Source organism: Triticum dicoccoides, chromosome 2A, assembly GCF_002162155.2.
Source record: "Triticum dicoccoides isolate Atlit2015 ecotype Zavitan chromosome 2A, WEW_v2.0, whole genome shotgun sequence".
In the NCBI taxonomy this organism is placed as follows: Eukaryota; Viridiplantae; Streptophyta; class Magnoliopsida; order Poales; family Poaceae; genus Triticum; species Triticum dicoccoides.
Genome location: NC_041382.1, coordinates 153,941,550 through 153,957,589, shown reverse-complemented (window position 1 = coordinate 153,957,589; position 16,040 = coordinate 153,941,550). Strand labels below are relative to the sequence as shown.

The window sequence follows — 16,040 nt, the reverse complement described above, 5'->3', positions numbered from 1 at the left end:
AGCGGACGCTCGGGAGAATGGAATTGTCTCCAAAATAGATGGCCTACTTCACGGTCTGTTTGACCCTGGAAGTACTTGGCCGCATCGGCAGCGCTCGCCGCCAAATCCATATACACATCCTCCGAACTCCACAACCGATCCAGAGGGGCATACCGTGGATCTCTGAACTTCCTCCACAACATAAAGGATTTCCCAGCTACAATATCCCCGGCTTCCCGCAGCTCCTCCTTCTTTGCCCTCATAGCAGAGCGGAGGTCTTTTCTCGTTGCAGCAGCCTTCTCAAGGTCCAATGCCTTCACTTGGTTTTCCTTTTCAAGAACCCAGCAACGGTCGGCGGCAGCTTTTAATTCTATGGCCATCTTGGCCATCTTGTCTCGGCTCTAGCCATGCGCGGCCTTCTCGGCTTGCAACTCTTCGGCCACCTTCAAAGCAGCCGCATTACCCAACCTCGCTTGTTCCTTGGCTCGGGCAAGTTCTGCCCGCAAGGCTTCAACAGTGGCAGCTCCATCTGCAGTCACAACATATTAAAGATACTGGCATCATCCTACTCTTCCTATGTGGCGTTTACCAGATAATGACACTTACCCTGTGCCTCGTCAAGCCTTTTGTTAACAAGCTCGATGTCGGCGTCTGCCGCATCCAACTACCATTCTAAATGGGCACACTCGCTAGTCTGGCTAGCCACCGGAGCTTCCATCACCTGCACATAGAGGCAGTATGGTTATTACCTGGGAATATGATCCTCTGTTCGTCGTTGTTTCCAACGACAACCAGAGTATCAGGGGCTACTATCTACACAGGGCACACCTAGCATGTGCAGGACTATCATACATTATTTTACGAACCTCAAAGCCTGTCAGTACACTCATAAAAGCTTTATGCAATCCGCTTTCGGCGGCCGAGATTCTCTCTATGGGAGTAAATAGCCGTGGGTAGCCTAGCCGGCCTCCCCGGGCAGTTCTGAAAAAGTTACGAGCCCGCCCGGCTCTCAAGAATCCAAGACATGGGGCCGCCTTCCCCTAGCTGGCTGCAGCCCAGGCCGGCTTTTGGAAGCCGGCCATGAGAAGGCCGACTCCAAGAAGCCGGCTCCCCATAAAGCGGTCAAGACCGTACCCACAAAGTCTGCACCCACCTAGCGGCGGTGCGATGGGGCATGGCTACAGTAAAGCCTGCCACCCCCCGAATCCTGGAGCATGCCTGGCACAGTGCGCCGTACGGGGTAGGCGTGACCCGTCCGGCGCAACACTGTTGCCATGCTGACCCTGGCATCACCCACGATGGGCCGCCAGCATGGCCCATCGACGGTGGGCCCATTCGAGCAGAGAGACGCCCGAAGGCGGCCACGCCTCCAACTAGTCGGCCCAAGACAGAGCCGACTCCCCGCAGCCGGCTTGTTGCCTCCCTCGAGGAAGACGCCCCATTAAGGAGACAAGACGCGGTAAGGCTACAGCGGTCGCCCGACAGGCGGTGGTACTGTAGCCGCGCTTACCACGATGAAGCTCACATCAACAAGATAAAGCCACAGTGACCAGCCGCCAACCAGGCCCTGGGCAGTGGGGCCTGCCTATCGACCAAGGAGCTGGCAGCCGGTGGGACCCACCAGTCGGCAGGCCCCAGCAGCCGGCGCAGAAGCCGGCGAGCGAAGTCACAGACGGCTGGGCCCCGCGCCCAGCCGGATTACCATTGTACCCTCGGGGGGTAGGCCAATATAAACCCCCCGGAGCACCCATGCAAAGGGTTGGACCCCCTGCTAGTTCTAGACACCACGCAAGGAGAAGAAGCAGGCTGGCCGTGCCCTTTCTTCCTCCTCCCCCCCCCCTAAAAAATAGCTCAAGGAGCGTTGTGTAGCTACTTGATTCATCAAGTGAGCATGCGGAGACCCCACAGAGCAGTAGTAGGGGTGTTATCTCCTCGGAGAGCCCCGAAGCTGGGTAAGATCCGCCGGCATGCATGTCTTTGCCTCATCCCGCTTCCAGGCACCGGCGATGTCTTACTGGTTCCCACAAAGATAAGCCACCCGTTGGCATATGTCGCACCCACCACCCGACATTTGGCGCCCACCGTGGGGCCAGGCGCACCGTCGTCCGGAGACCTGTTCTGGACGGGAACCCTCTTCCTCCCCAGCGAGCGTAGCCAGCCCGGCACGCCTGATGGCGCTTGCCACGACGCGCTGCAAGGCGTCACCAGCATCTGCGCAGCAAGCGGCCTCGCCGATCTCCCCGACGAGACCTTCATCTCCGACGAGCTCGCCTTCGATGCAGGCACTGACCGCCTCGCCAACCTTCTCGGCCAGCTCCATGTCTCCAGCGAGCCCGATGCGGACCTGGGGTCGGTTGGCTCCACCGACCCGATGCCTGTCGACTCCGACACGGCCTCCTACGACACCTTCCCCACCAACGTCACGATCTACGACGACCCGCTTCCTCGAGCCGACGGCTGCGATGCTGTCACCGCCTAAGTGATGGTTGTCGACCACGGCGGCGCACGACTTGTCCGCTCCTCTACCGACCGACGCCGATGACGAAGCACTAGAAGCACGTCGCCTCGCCCTCCTCGCAGAGGGCCGGAGGCTGGCCTCCGTAAGACGCCTCACTGAGGCCTACCAGCGCAAAGCTGACCGCGCCGCCTTCGGCACGCCGGCCCCGGGCGGGCCAAGCCGGGCCGGCCTTGTCAAGCAACGCGGCACCGTCATCGCCGACACGCCAGGAGTCGACCGCCCGGTCTATGCCACTCCGCTCGAGAACTTGCGTGCCGCCCAGGCGGCTGTAGAAGAGCTGGACGGCCTGGAGGCCGAAGACCTTCCCCACATGACCCGGCGCATCCAGCAATTGATTGACGCCGCCGCGCAGCGGCACGAAGCCGACGCTCGCACGGAAAGCCTTCCCCCGCGCCGAGAACACGGCGCGACGTCCCAGACGCCGACTACGAGCAATACCCGCGCGCGACGCGAGAAGGAGCCGGGTACCAGCCGCAGCCAGACCCGGATCTCCATCGAGCGGGACGCGGACGGTCACCCCCAAGCCATGGAATGGCGGGGCGACCCGCCTCCACCTCCGCCCCATGGAGAGAGATATCCCGCCTCGCCGCCGGTGGCGCACCCGACTCTCAGCGGCCGGCTGGGCCGCCACGAAGGAATCGGCGAGAACGACGCCCGCCATCGGATCAACCGCCTGGCGCGATCCTGGCATTGGAAGAAGAAGACGATGTCGGCCCGCCTTGTTTTGGCCCCCGCATCCGCGACGAGCCCTTTCCCAAAGGGTTCTCGCTCCCAAGAGACACGCCCAAGTACAACGGCTCCGTGAAGCCAGAAGATTGGTTGATCAACTACTCCACCGCAGTTAGCATAGCCAACGGTAACCGGCGCGTCACCGTGAAGTACGTGCCCCTCATGCTGCAGGGCACGACGCGGACCTGGCTCAACAGCCTCAAGCCGCGTAGCATCAACAGCTGGCTAAACTTCATAGAAGCCTTCATCCGCAACTTCACCAGCACCTACAAGCGGGCTCCCAAGCCCAGACAGCTTTCCTTGTGCGTACAAGGCCCCGCCGAGTCCACTCGCGATTACCTCACGCGTTGGGCCGAGCTCCGCAACTCCTGTGAAGGGGTGCACGAGGTACAAGCCATAGAGTACTTCACAGCCGGATGCCGAGAAGGCACCCTCCTCAAGCACAAGCTCCTCTGCGACGAGCCGGCTACCCTCGACGAGCTTCTAGACATAGCGGACAAGTACGCCACCGCCGACTCCTCGATGAAGACCGAGCTTCGGGTAGACGCGTCCGGAAAGGTACTCAACCCGGCGCCCAAGACGCCGGCTGGGGATTCCGGCCGACACCCCAACTCGAACGACAACAAGCGCAAGGGCCCCGCGCCACCTCCCGCCAGTCGGCAGGTGGCCACAGTCGAAGATGCACCATCCGAAGAACGACCGGCGCCCAAGAAGCCCAAGGGCGGCAGGCCGGCTTGGCAGCCCGCCTTCTCCTACGAGCAAACCCTTGACGCCCCTTGCAAGTTCCACAGCGGCGCGAAGCCGTCCAACCACACGACCCGGAAGTGCAACTGGCTCACCCGAATCTCTAAGGGCGAGGGGCTCTTGCCACCTCCGCCTGCCGGCCCGCCGCCTCCGCCTCCGCCGCCTCCGGCCGCTCGGCCCGCAGTCGGAGCCGTGCATGACGAGTTCCCTGATGAGCAAGCAACCTACATCGTCTTTACAAGCCAGCCCGAAGACCGGCGCAGCAAACGCCAAGAGCGCCAGGAAGTTGGCGTGGTCGCTACCAACCCCGCTGGACACATGCATTGGTCAGAAAAGCCCATCAGTTAGAGCCGGGCCGACCATCCGAAGGTGATGCCGTCTCCCGGCTCTTATGCTTTGGTCCTGGAAGCCACCCTTGCAACGGACAGATGTGCCGCCCGCTTCTCCCGTGTGTTGATAGACGACGGGAGCAGCATCAACATCCTGTATCGTGACACCCTGGAGAAGTTGAACGTCAAGACAAAACAGCTCACGCCCACTCGGACAGTGTTCCACGACATCGTACCCGGCCTGTCCTGCGCCCCCATTGGCAAAATCAAGATTGATGTACTTTTTGGGGACAAGGAGCATTTCAGCCGGGAAGCGATCTGGTTTGAAGTGGTGGACCTGGAGAGCCCTTACCATGCATTACTGGGCCGACCTGCCTTGGCCAAATTCATGGCGGTTCCCCACTATGCATACCTGAAGATGAAGATACCAAGCACCAAAGGCGTCATCACCATAGCCGGCGACTACAAGAAGTCCTTCGAGTGCACAGCGGCCAGCAGCCGGCTGGCCGAGTCCCTTGTGATTGCCGAAGAGAAGAAGATGCTGGACCGAGTCGTGGCCATAGCTGGCAAGCAGTCGGCCGTGTCCCCCGACCCCAAGGAGCATGATGCTCAAGGATCTTTCCAGCTGGCCAAGGAGACGAAGAAGATACCTCTTGACCCCGAGCATCCAGAGAGGTTTGCCGTCATCGGGGCAAACCTGAACAGCAAATAGGAAGGCGAGCTCGCCGATTTTCTCCGTGAGAATCGGGACATCTTCGCATGGTCCCCCAAGGACATGCCGGGTGTTTCGAGGAAATTCGCCGAGCACAAACTACACGTTCGAGAAGATGCAAAGCCAGTCAGACAACCCCTTCGCCGATTGTCGGAGGAGAAGCGCAGGATTGTAGGGGAGGAGATTGCCCGGCTCTTGGCGGCCGGCTTCATCATGGAAGTTTTCTTTCCAGAGTGGCTCGCCAACCCGGTCCTTGTGCTAAAGAAGAACAACAAGTGGCGCATGTGTATAGACTACATGAGCCTCAACAAGGCCTGCCCCAAAGATCGTTTTGCCCTGCCAAGGATTGACCAAGTGATAGACTCCACAGCCGGATGCGAGCTGTTGAGTTTTTTGGATGCTTACTCCGGATACCATCAGATAAAGCTGGATCCGGACGACCGCCTGAAGACCGCCTTCATCATGCCGTTCGGAGCCTTCTGCTACCTGACTATGACATTCGGCTTGAGAAATGCCGGTGGCACCTTTCAGCGTTGCATGCAGAAGTGCCTCCTCAAGCAGCTCGGCAGGAACGCTCATGTATACGTGGACGACATCGTGGTGAAGACGGAGAAGTGCGGCACCTTGCTGGAAGACCTCAAGGAAACGTTTGAGAACTTACGCCGGTTCCAGATCAAGCTCAACCCCGAGAAATGCGTGTTCGGAGTGCCAGCCGGCCAGCTCCTAGGCTTCCTGGTCTCCGAACGCGGCATCGAATGCAACCCGGTGAAGATCAAGGCCATCGAGAGAATGGCGATCCCCACCAAGCTTCGAGACATTCAGAAGTTCACCGGGTGCTTAGCCTCCTTGAACCGCTTCATCAGCCAGCTCGGAGAGAAAGCTCTCCCTCTCTACCGCCTCATGAAGAAGAGCACTCACTTCGAGTGGAACGACCAGGCCGACCAAGCTTTTCACGAGCTGAAGAAGATGCTGTCCACGCCGCCTGTCCTCGCGGCGCCGACTGAGAAAAAGCCCATGCTCCTCTGCATAGCTGCAACCAGCCGGGTGGTCAGCACCGTCATCATAGTCCAGCGCCCAGAAGAAGGCCTAGCCCAGCCGGTCCAGAGTCCGGTGTATTATTTGAGCGAGGTGCTGTCCGCTTCAAAGCAGAACTACCCGCACTACCAAAAGATGTGTTACGGCGTGTACTTCATCGCCAAGAAGCTAAGGCCCTACTTTCAAGAGCATCCCGTCACGGTCGTATGCACTGCCCCGCTAGCCGAGATCATAGGCAGCCGGGACGCATCCGGCCGGGTGGCGAAATGGGCCATCGAGCTGGCCCCATACACGATCTTCTACCAGCCCCGTACTGCCATCAAGTCCCAAGCACTGGCCGACTTCCTCGTCGACTGGGCCGAGACCCAGTACCTGCCGCCGGCTCCCGACTCCACCCATTGGCGCATGCACTTCGACGGGTCCAAGATGCGCACTGGCTTGGGAGCCGGCATCATCCTTACCTCTCCCAAAGGTGACAAGCTCAGATACACGCTACAGATCCACTTTGCCGCCTCCAACAATGTGGCCGAGTACGAGGCGCTCATACATGGGCTTCGGCTCGCCAAAGAACTTGGCATTCGCCGGATCCTATGTTATGGTGACTCGGACCTGGTAGTCCAGGAATCATCCGGCGACTGGGACGCCAAGGACGCGAACATGGCGAGCTACCATTTCCTGGTCCAACAACTCAGCGGATACTTTGAAGGATGCGAGTTCCTCCACGTACCACGAGCCGACAACGAGCCAGCCGATGCCCTGGCTCGAATAGGCTCCACTCGGCAAGAAATTCCAACCGGCGTCGCTCTACAACGCCTCCTCAAGCCGTCTATCAAGCCGTCTCCGGAATCCGATTCCATCTTTGTGCCGCCCGACCCTGCTGCGGCCAGGTCCGGCTCGAAGAATCAAGTAGCCGACCCCGCGGCTTCGGCAGCCGGCTCGGGGACTTCGGCAGCCAGCTCGGGGACTACCACGACTGCCTTAGGGACTGCGGTAGCCGGCCCGGGGACTGCACCAGCACCACAGCCGGCGGCCGACTCCAACACCTCACCGCCCAGCCCGACCACCCTGGTGGCAGTAGCCACTTTGGCAGTAGAAGAAGTCGTGGCTCCATCATGGGCTCAGTCCATCCTCAACTTCCTAGTAAACCAAGACCTGCCGGCTGACGAAACAGAAGCAAGACAAGTCCAGCGTCGAGCCGAAGCGTACACAATCGTAAACAGAGAACTACTCAAGCGCAGCGTCACTGGAATCCTCCAACGGTGCATCAAGCAAGAGAAGGGCATTGCAATCCTCACAGACATTCACCAAGGAGAATGCGGCCACCATGCGGCCTCAAGATCACTTGTTTCCAAAGCCTTCCGCCATGGTTTCTTCTGGCCGACTGCTTTGGATGACGCCAAAGAATTAGTCAAGCATTGCAAGGGATGCCAGCTCTTCAGCTCTAAGCAACACATGCCGGCTTCGACACTCAAGACCTTGGCCCTTTGCCGTTTGGGGACTGGACATGGTGGGCCCATTCAAGACGGCGCGCGGCGGCATGACGCATTTGCTCGTCGCCGTGGACAAATTCACCAAGTGGGTTGAGGCAAAGCCGATCAAGAAGCTGAATGGGCCGACTGCCGTGACGTTCATCACGGACATAACAACTCGGTACGGCGTGCCGCACAGCATCATCACCGACAATGGCACGAATTTCGCCAAAGGAGCCTTGGCATGTTTCTGCGCAGCCCAAGGTATCCGGCTGGACTTAGCATCCGTCGCCCACCCACAGTCAAACGGACAGGTCGAGCGAGCCAACGGCCTCATCCTCTCCGGCATCAAGCCCCGACTGGTTGTACCTCTGGAGCGCTCAGCCGGCTGTTGGCTCGATGAGCTGCCGGCTGTCCTCTGGAGTCTGCGCACTACACCAAACAAGTCAACCTGCTTCACCCCTTTCTTCCTTGTGTATGGTGCCGAGGCGGTCATCCCAACTGACATCGAATTCGACTCGCCTCGAGTAACCATGTACACGGAAGCGGAGGCCAAGGAAGCACGAGAAGACGGCGTCGACCTGCTGGAAGAAAGCCGGCTGTTAGCCCTCAGTCGGTCTGCAATTTACCAGCAGGGTTTGCGCCGCTACCACAGCCGGAAGGTCAGGCCAAGATCTTTCCAAGAGGGCGACCTTGTGCTCCGGCTGATCCAGCGAATAGCCAGCCAGCACAAGCTCTCAGCCCCTTGGGAAGGCCCTTTCGTCATCAGCAGAGCTCTAGGCAACGACTCCTACTACCTGATCGACGCACAGAAGCCGAAGGCACGCAAGAGAGACGACTCCGGCAAGGAGTCGGAACGGCCATGGAACGCCAACCTCCTTCAAAGATTTTACAGTTGAAAGGCAGTATGTATCACGCTAACCTTTGTATTAAGTACAAGACAATAGGCTCCCCGAGGAGGGCTCGGGGACTGCCATCCCTTATTTATGAATGAAAAGTATCATGCTTATGACCTTGTTGTATCATTTACTTATTCCGTCCGGCACCGAGTTCGACCAGTCGGCTCGGGGACTGGCCGACTAAAGTTATGTTAGAAGTCCTACCCGCAGTCAGACAAGTAGTGTGCCGGCTCTCAAGCCTTCTCTTGCCAAAGTCGCAGTTCGAAGAACCGGCTGTCCGGCTGGCAAGAGTTAAAGGTAGGAACGACCGCCCACACGAAAAACGGCTAGGGACTAACGGACTAATATAACAAAAGCCGGTTTTCTCACACCGCCGACTGGCTACCAGAGTAGCCGGCCGGCCGGTTTCCATTCACTTTACTTTAATTCAAGAAAGCTCAAGTACTTGTCTCCCCAAAGAGGGAAGGCGGCAAAGGAAAAAGCCTAAGGATAAACAAGCATACGCGAATGGAAACCAAACATGCACATGATAATATTTACATAAAAGACCTCCAAGAGGCCAGCATTCAACATAGTTTGGATACACCCCTAGTGGGTGGAACTGCGAAAACTTAACAAAGATTGTTCAAAGACAACAAAGCAGGAAAGATAAAGACGGCAGGTCAAGCTGGCGGAGCGGCCGACAAGCCAGACCGGTTGGCGGAGACGGTCGTGCCGGCTGAAGGAGCGGCCGGCTGCCGAACTTCGGCTTGGTCGCCGCCTCCCACAGAGGGCGCGCTTCCACGTGCCTCGTTGCTGGAGGCACGGTCGGCCTGAGGTCGGCTGGTTGTTCCACCAGCCGGCTGGACGTCTCCGCCGTCCTCGTCTTCGTCTTCTTCGCCCTCGTCGCTGGAGGCAATCTCCTCCGCCGAGTCCTCGCCCACCGCCGGGTTCAGCCCGAACCACTCCTCCGGCTGAGCGACACCATCATCAGCGATTTCGGGTACGAAAACGCTGATGTCGGTGCACTCGGCGATTGTCGAAGCCCGCTGGGCGATAGCCGGCCTCACCTCCTCCAGCTCCGCGTCGGCCTCCATCCGCCAAGTGCGTAGCTGGTCCAGGCTCAGCCCTGGGTACCAAGCCCGAACGAATTCCAACGCCCGCCCGGCTCCGAGGCGGGCCGCTGACGCTTTCCAAGCCTCGAAGCGACCAACTGCGACTTCCAGCCAGTCGGCAGTTCGGCTTGGAGTGCGGGGGATCATCTCGCCGGGCCAGAGGGCAGCCAGCACTTGCGCTCCGGCACGTTGGAGCCGGCGAAGCATCCGATGAGCCGGCTGCAACCGTGCCTGGACAGCCAGGAGCTGCTCCTCAAGGGTCCGGTTTGCATCCGGCGCGATGTCGGCCCCCGCTTGCCGGCGCGCCTCGCGATGGGCCTCAATGCTTTGGGCGGCGAAGGCGGAGTAGCCAGAGAAGTAATCTGCAAGAAACAACAAGCAACAACTCAAGATAAGTCAAAAGACCCAGGCGGCAAGGGGCAGGAGAAGGGCCGAGGAAGGCAACTTACCGTCGATCAAGTCCTCGATCCGGCCGAAGCCTTCGTCCAGGGCTCGCCGGGTCTCAGACCAGCTCGCCGCCTCCATCTCATACTCCGCCAGCAAGGTGGCTTCACTTTCCCGCGCCGCCTGCAGGGCCGCTTTGTGGCTTTCCTCTTGGTCGGCCAGCTTCTTGGCCAGGCGATCCCGTTCCTGGACCAAGGCAGCGCACTCGGCCTCTTTAGCATAAAGGGTGGCCTTCGCTTCGCCAAGCTCCTTCCTCAAGTCGGCGTTGGCCCCTGAAGACAAAGAAAAAGAAAAAATTAATAAGAAAAGAGTCGTCAAGAAAGATCCGACCCGACTGCGCAGCAGTCGGCCCGAATCTCGGGGACTACACCTAGTGGGTGCGCTGACGCGCCCCCACAGGAGACAGACAAAACCAAGTACTTACTTCGGCTGTCGGCCAGGTCGTTGGTCCGCCGGCTCAACTCTCGAGCCTGGGAGTCGAAGGCGGCAGCACGAAGGTTGTGGTATTCCTGAAAATCCAGAAAAAAGCAAAGTAAGATAGCCGTCGAGAAAGATCCGACCCAACTGCGTAGCAGTCGGCCCGAATCTCGGGGACTACACCCAGTGGGTGCGCTGACGCGCCCCCACGGAAGAAATCAAGAAAGCAAAGCAGCCAAGAGCGAAGGACTCACTCGGATAGTGGTTCGCGTTGACAAGAACTCTTGGTTGAGCTGTTGCAGCAGGGCGGCTTGAGCTTGTAGCCGGCTCCGGACCCCTTGAGCCGCCGCATCCAGCTCGCCAATCCCCTCGCTGGGAGTCCACTCGGACACGGTGGTGCTGGCCACCTCCAGATCTCCCGCCGGCTGGCCTGCGCCCGCGGCTCGGCGCAACTCCGGCGGAGCGGCGCCTCCCCCAGCACGCCGGCCCATCGCCAGCTGCACCTCGAGGCCGGCTCTGCTCTCCGGCTTACCTCCGGCCGGCTCCTCTGGCGCTGCTGACGATTGACCGCCTTGGCCCGCTCCGGTTGGCGCCGCAGGCGGCGCTCTCCCCGCCAAGGCCACGGGGTCCTCCTCCCTCTCCAACAGCGGCGGGTCTTGGATGATCTCCTCCGCCAAGGGTAACGGGGTGTCGGGGGCTACGGCTCGGAGAGGAACGGCGAGCAGCGGAGGCTGGCGGCGCGAGCTTTCCGCCTCCGTCTCCGTGGTAGCCGCCTCCCTCTGGGCCTTGGCTACTGCTTTGGCCTGCTCCTTCGCCGCCTGGGCGGCCGCCTTCTCCGCTGCCTCGCGCTCCTCCCACGCTTCACGGGCGTTCCGCTCTGTGGCCTCCCTAAGATCGGCGCGGGGGTCCACGCGGCGGGAGCTCGAAGACCCTCCAGCTGGCCCCACGACGGAGCCGCCCGGGCCCCGCTCAAGGGAAAGCGGCGCCCTGTCCAGCAAGTGAGGAAAAGTTAAGAAGACATTCGAAGAAAAAGAGAACAATAACGAGAATGCGGCAAAGTAATTGAAGACTTACGCCGAGACCGCCTGGGGCTGTTTCACAGCCTTGCGGAAGCGGGCCGCCTTCGCGGCCGCCTCATCTCGCTTTGTCGCCGCGGCGGAAGGCTTGGACTTTTTCGGCCGACTGCCGAAGAGGCCTAGAGCGGCCCGGCGCTTCTGCGCGCCGCTGGCAGCCGGCGCGATAGACGAGCCCGCGCCCTGTTGGTCGGCCGCCGGCTGGCGACGCGGAGCGACTTCGGCTTCGAAGTCGTCCGGCCAATCCTCGAAGATCGCGGTGAACCTTGAGCCTCTGGGCTCGGCACTGTCCCCCACGACGGCGTCTTCCATGGCGGCCGCCCCCAAGTCTGGGTCGTCAACGTCATCCACCGTGCGGTCAGGGGCGTACTGGCGTTCAATCCCTGCCACCCCGGCCGGCGGCGCAAGAAGAGGGTTCTGCTCAAAGAACCGATTGGTCAGAAGCCGGCCGTCACGAAGCTGGCTGACGACAAGAAAAAAAGAAAGAAGATAAAGAGAGAAACTTACCACGGGTGGAGGATTGGCGCGAGAATACGGCGCCTTGCCGTATTGCCAGTCCCCGCCGAGCTTGCAGTTGGCAATATAATTGACCATGAGCACCACCTCCGCGTGGGGCATCTCCCATGTGCTCAGCCGGCTTGGGTCGAAGCGGCCACTCATCTGACACATCATGTGGGGCCGGCTTTGGAGAGGAAGGATCCGGCGCTCCACGAAGGCGGCCACCAAGTCGGCCCCGCGCAAGCCTTCAGACTGAATCAGCACCCGAAGCCGGGAGATGGCGGCGTTCCCGGCCGGAGACAACGACCGGGACCGGAAGCTCCATGAGGGCTGCCTCCCAGCCGGCGGGCCGGCTACGTAAGCCTGCAGGTTGATGTAGTCTTCTTGCTCGGCGACGTTCTTCACATAGAAATAAGATCTCTGCCAGACCTTTACCGACTGGATCAGGGGGATGGGCGGGAACGGATTGTTCTCGCTCGACCTCCTCATGGCGATGAAGGCTCCGCAGGGGGCGGGCATGCCGGCGACGACTGTGCCGAGCTTGCTCTGGAAGAACTCTCCCCAGAGCTCCAGCGTGGGGAGCAGCCCCAAGAAGCCTTCGCAGAGGGAGACGAAGGCCGACAGCAGCATCACCGCATTGGGCGTGAGGTGATGCGGCTGGAGGTTGTAGAAGTCGAGGAAGGAGCGCAGAAACCCGCTCGCCGGGAGGCCGAAGCCGCGCAGGCAGTGCGAGCGGAAGACGACCCGCTCGCCCTCCTCCAGCGCCGGCGAGATCTCCCTCGCGGGCGCCAGGCGGACCTGTACGCGGTCGGCGCCGGGCAGGCGCCGGGTCTGGCGAACGAACTCCACGTGGTCTTCATGGACGTTGGAGCCGTCCCAGGAGCTCGACAACGCCATGGGAGCGAGGTGGCGTGGAGACGCGACGGCGCTAAGACGGGAAGTTGCGGCGGCAGCAAAGGGAAGAAGACGAGGGTTAGGAGGGACGGAGCGGGAGGGAGCGCGCGAACCTCTGTCGCTCTCCCTCCTCCCCCTACTTATAGGCTCACGTGGCGGAGCCGAGGAGGCGCGGCGTGGGGAAGCGTGGGGATTGATCGTGCCCACTCCCCACGTCCCGCGATTATCGAGCCTTAACGGCGAGACGAAACTACCTTGAGAAGGCGAGTGGCCCCTGTGGGCCACAGAAGATCCGCGCCCGGACCAAGGCTCGCAAGTGGCAGGCCCGGGCCTGCGGCAGCGTCCCGTCGCGCGCGTGCGCACAGAAAATCCTGCCGCCACGTGGCCGCGAGAGGGCCCGTGGTCAGCACGTAGGTCCCCTCTCCTCCCGCCTACGCGGGCTCTCTGAAGCCAGTGTACGCCCGCTAAGCCGGCTCTTCAGGATAGGAAGCTGACCAAGCTTCTCGTCCCCCTGCTCACCTTGGAGCTCGATCACCTTCGGGGACTACTGTCGGAGTAAATAGCCGTGGGTAGCCTAGCCGGCCTCCCCAGGCAGTTCTGAAAAAGTTACGAGCCCGCCCGGCTCTCAAGAATCCAAGACATGGGGCCGCCTTCCCCTAGCTGGCAGCAGCCCAGGCCGGCTTTCGGAAGCCGGCCATGAGAAGGCCGACTCCAAGAAGCCGGCTCCCCATAAAGCGGTCAAGACCGTACCCACAAAGTCTGCGCCCACCTAGCGGCGATGCGATGGGGCGTGGCTATAGTAAAGCCTGCCACCCCCGAATCCCGGAGCACGCCTGGCACAGTGTGCCGTACGGGGTAGGCGTGACCCGTCCGGCGCAGCATTGTTGCCATGCTGACTCTGGCATCACCCACGACGGGCTGCCAGCATGGCCCATCGACGGTGGGCCCATTCGAGCAGAGAGATGCCCGAAGGCGGCCACGCCTCCACCTAGTCGGCCCAAGACAGAGCCGGCTCCCCGCAGCCGGCTTGCCGCCTCCCTCGAGGAAGACGCCCCATTAAGGAGACAAGACGCGGTAAGGCTACAGCGGTCGCCCGACAGGCGGCGGTACTGTAGCCGCGCTTACCACGATGAAGCTCACGTCAACAAGATAAAGCCACAGTGACTAGCCGCCGACCAGGCCCTGGGCAGTGAGGCCTGCCTGTCGACCAAGGAGCTGGCAGCCGGCGGGACCCACCAGTCGGCGGGCCCCAGCAGCCGACGCAGAAGCCGGCGAGCGCACTCACAGACGGTTGGGCCCCGCGCCCAGCCGGATTACCATTGTACCCCCGGGGGGTAGGCCTATATAAACCCCCCGGAGCACCCATGCAAAGGGTTGGACCCCCTGCTAGTTCTAGACACCACGCAAGGAGAAGAAGCAGGCTGGCCGTGCCCTTTCTTCCTCCTCCCCCCTAAAAAACAGCTCAAGGAGCATTGTGTAGCTACTTGATTCATCAAGTGAGCATGCGGAGACCCCGCAGAGCAGCAGTAGGGGTGTTATCTCCTCGGAGAGCCCCGAAGCTGGGTAAGATCCGCCGGCGTGCATGTCTTCGCCTCATCCTGCTTCCAGGCACCGGCGATGTCTTACTGGTTCCCACAAAGATAAGCCACCCGTTGGCATATGTCGCACCCACCACCCGACACTCTCCATCACCATATTCATCATCATACGGTGTTGATCTGAGATGGCCGCTCGCCCCACCAACTCCCTCAGAACATCCGATCGCACACCAGACGGTGCCGGACTCTTTTGTCTGCTCTCTTCGGGAGCCGAACATTGGGAGCTTCGGGGTTCAATGGGATTATCTTCTAGCCTCTCCGGACTCGGAGAGGCCCTCCGCGACGACACTTCGGGGTCACCCGCTTCCGGAGCGGAGGAGCCCGGAGGAGGCATTTCACTCTCCATCATCTCTGGAAGAAGATCCCCCGAAGACGAGCTCATTTGAGAGGGCTAAGGCCCGAACTGCAAAAGATATATGCGGTGGTTATTTCCTCAGAAGAAGAGATGGCATACATGTGCTATTACAGTATTTCGGGTCACTTACGACTCGCTGGAGAATTGATCCCCCCGCGTACTTTGTGTGGCAAAAGCACTCCCCAAGGTAGGACCCTCTGTGGGAGACTTCTTCTCCCGTTTGGAAGCTTCGGCTTCCGAATCCCCGGGCCCAGTCCTTTTCCTCATCCGGCCGTCTTCCTTCATGGATACGCTCGCTCCCTTGGTTAGAATAGGCAGCGTTGGGGGCCCGCGTCCGCCCGTATTATCCTCCCCGGTATCTTCCTTCAAGGGCTCCGGGAAGGGTGCGACCTGGAGCATCTTTTCCAGTACCGGATTTTCCAAACCCTCAGGGAGGGGGGCCAAACACCGAATCAACTTCACCTTTGTCAGCCAGTCCTGGTCAAAAAGCAAACTCTCACAAATAACTTCGTAACAAATGAGAGATAGTATGTTCGGCCGGAAGATTCCTTACCTGTTCGGCGGCGCGGTTACTGCTCAGGCCCACGTCCTCGGTGATTTCCGGACACTCTACCTGAGGTCCGAAGAATGACTTGTACACCTCCTCGTGCGTCCGGCCGAGGAAATTTTGAATGACACGCGGTCCCTCGGGATTGAACTCCCACAAGCGAAGGGGTCGGCGTTTGCAGGGCTGGACTTGACGAATCAGCATAACTTGTATTACCGCAACCAAACTGAAATCTCAAATGCGGCTTTGCAGTATAGGCACGTCCTTGGCTGGACCCCATCTCAATCCTCTGCTAATCCATGACATCAGTTGTGGTGGAGGGCCCGAGCGGAAAACAGGGGCGGCCGCCCACTTGGCACTTCTAGGAGCCGTGATGTAGAACCACTCCTGTTGCCACAATTCAGACACCTCTGGAATGGAACCTTTGGGCCATGGAGCTCCCGTCATCTTGCGTATTGAGGCACCTCCACACGCTACATGTTGCCCCTCGATCATCTTCGGCTTTACTTCAAAGGTCTTGAGCCACAGGCCAAAGTGAGGGGTAACCCGGAGGAAGGCCTCACACATGACAATAAATGTCGTGATATGAAGAAAGGAGTCCGGAGCTAGATCATGGAAATCTAGCCTGTAATAAAACATCAAACCCCTGACGAAAGGATCCGGAGCCAGGCCTAGACCTCGGAGGAAGTGATAGACGAACACGACA

The 16,040-nt window shown here is 60.3% G+C and overlaps 1 pseudogene; it reads right to left on the bottom strand.

Annotated features, from left to right (window-relative positions):
• Positions 1 to 12,060, bottom strand: part of LOC119357754 — a 205,997-nt pseudogene extending 193,937 nt beyond the window's left edge.
• Positions 12,061 to 16,040: the final 3,980 nt, after the last annotated feature.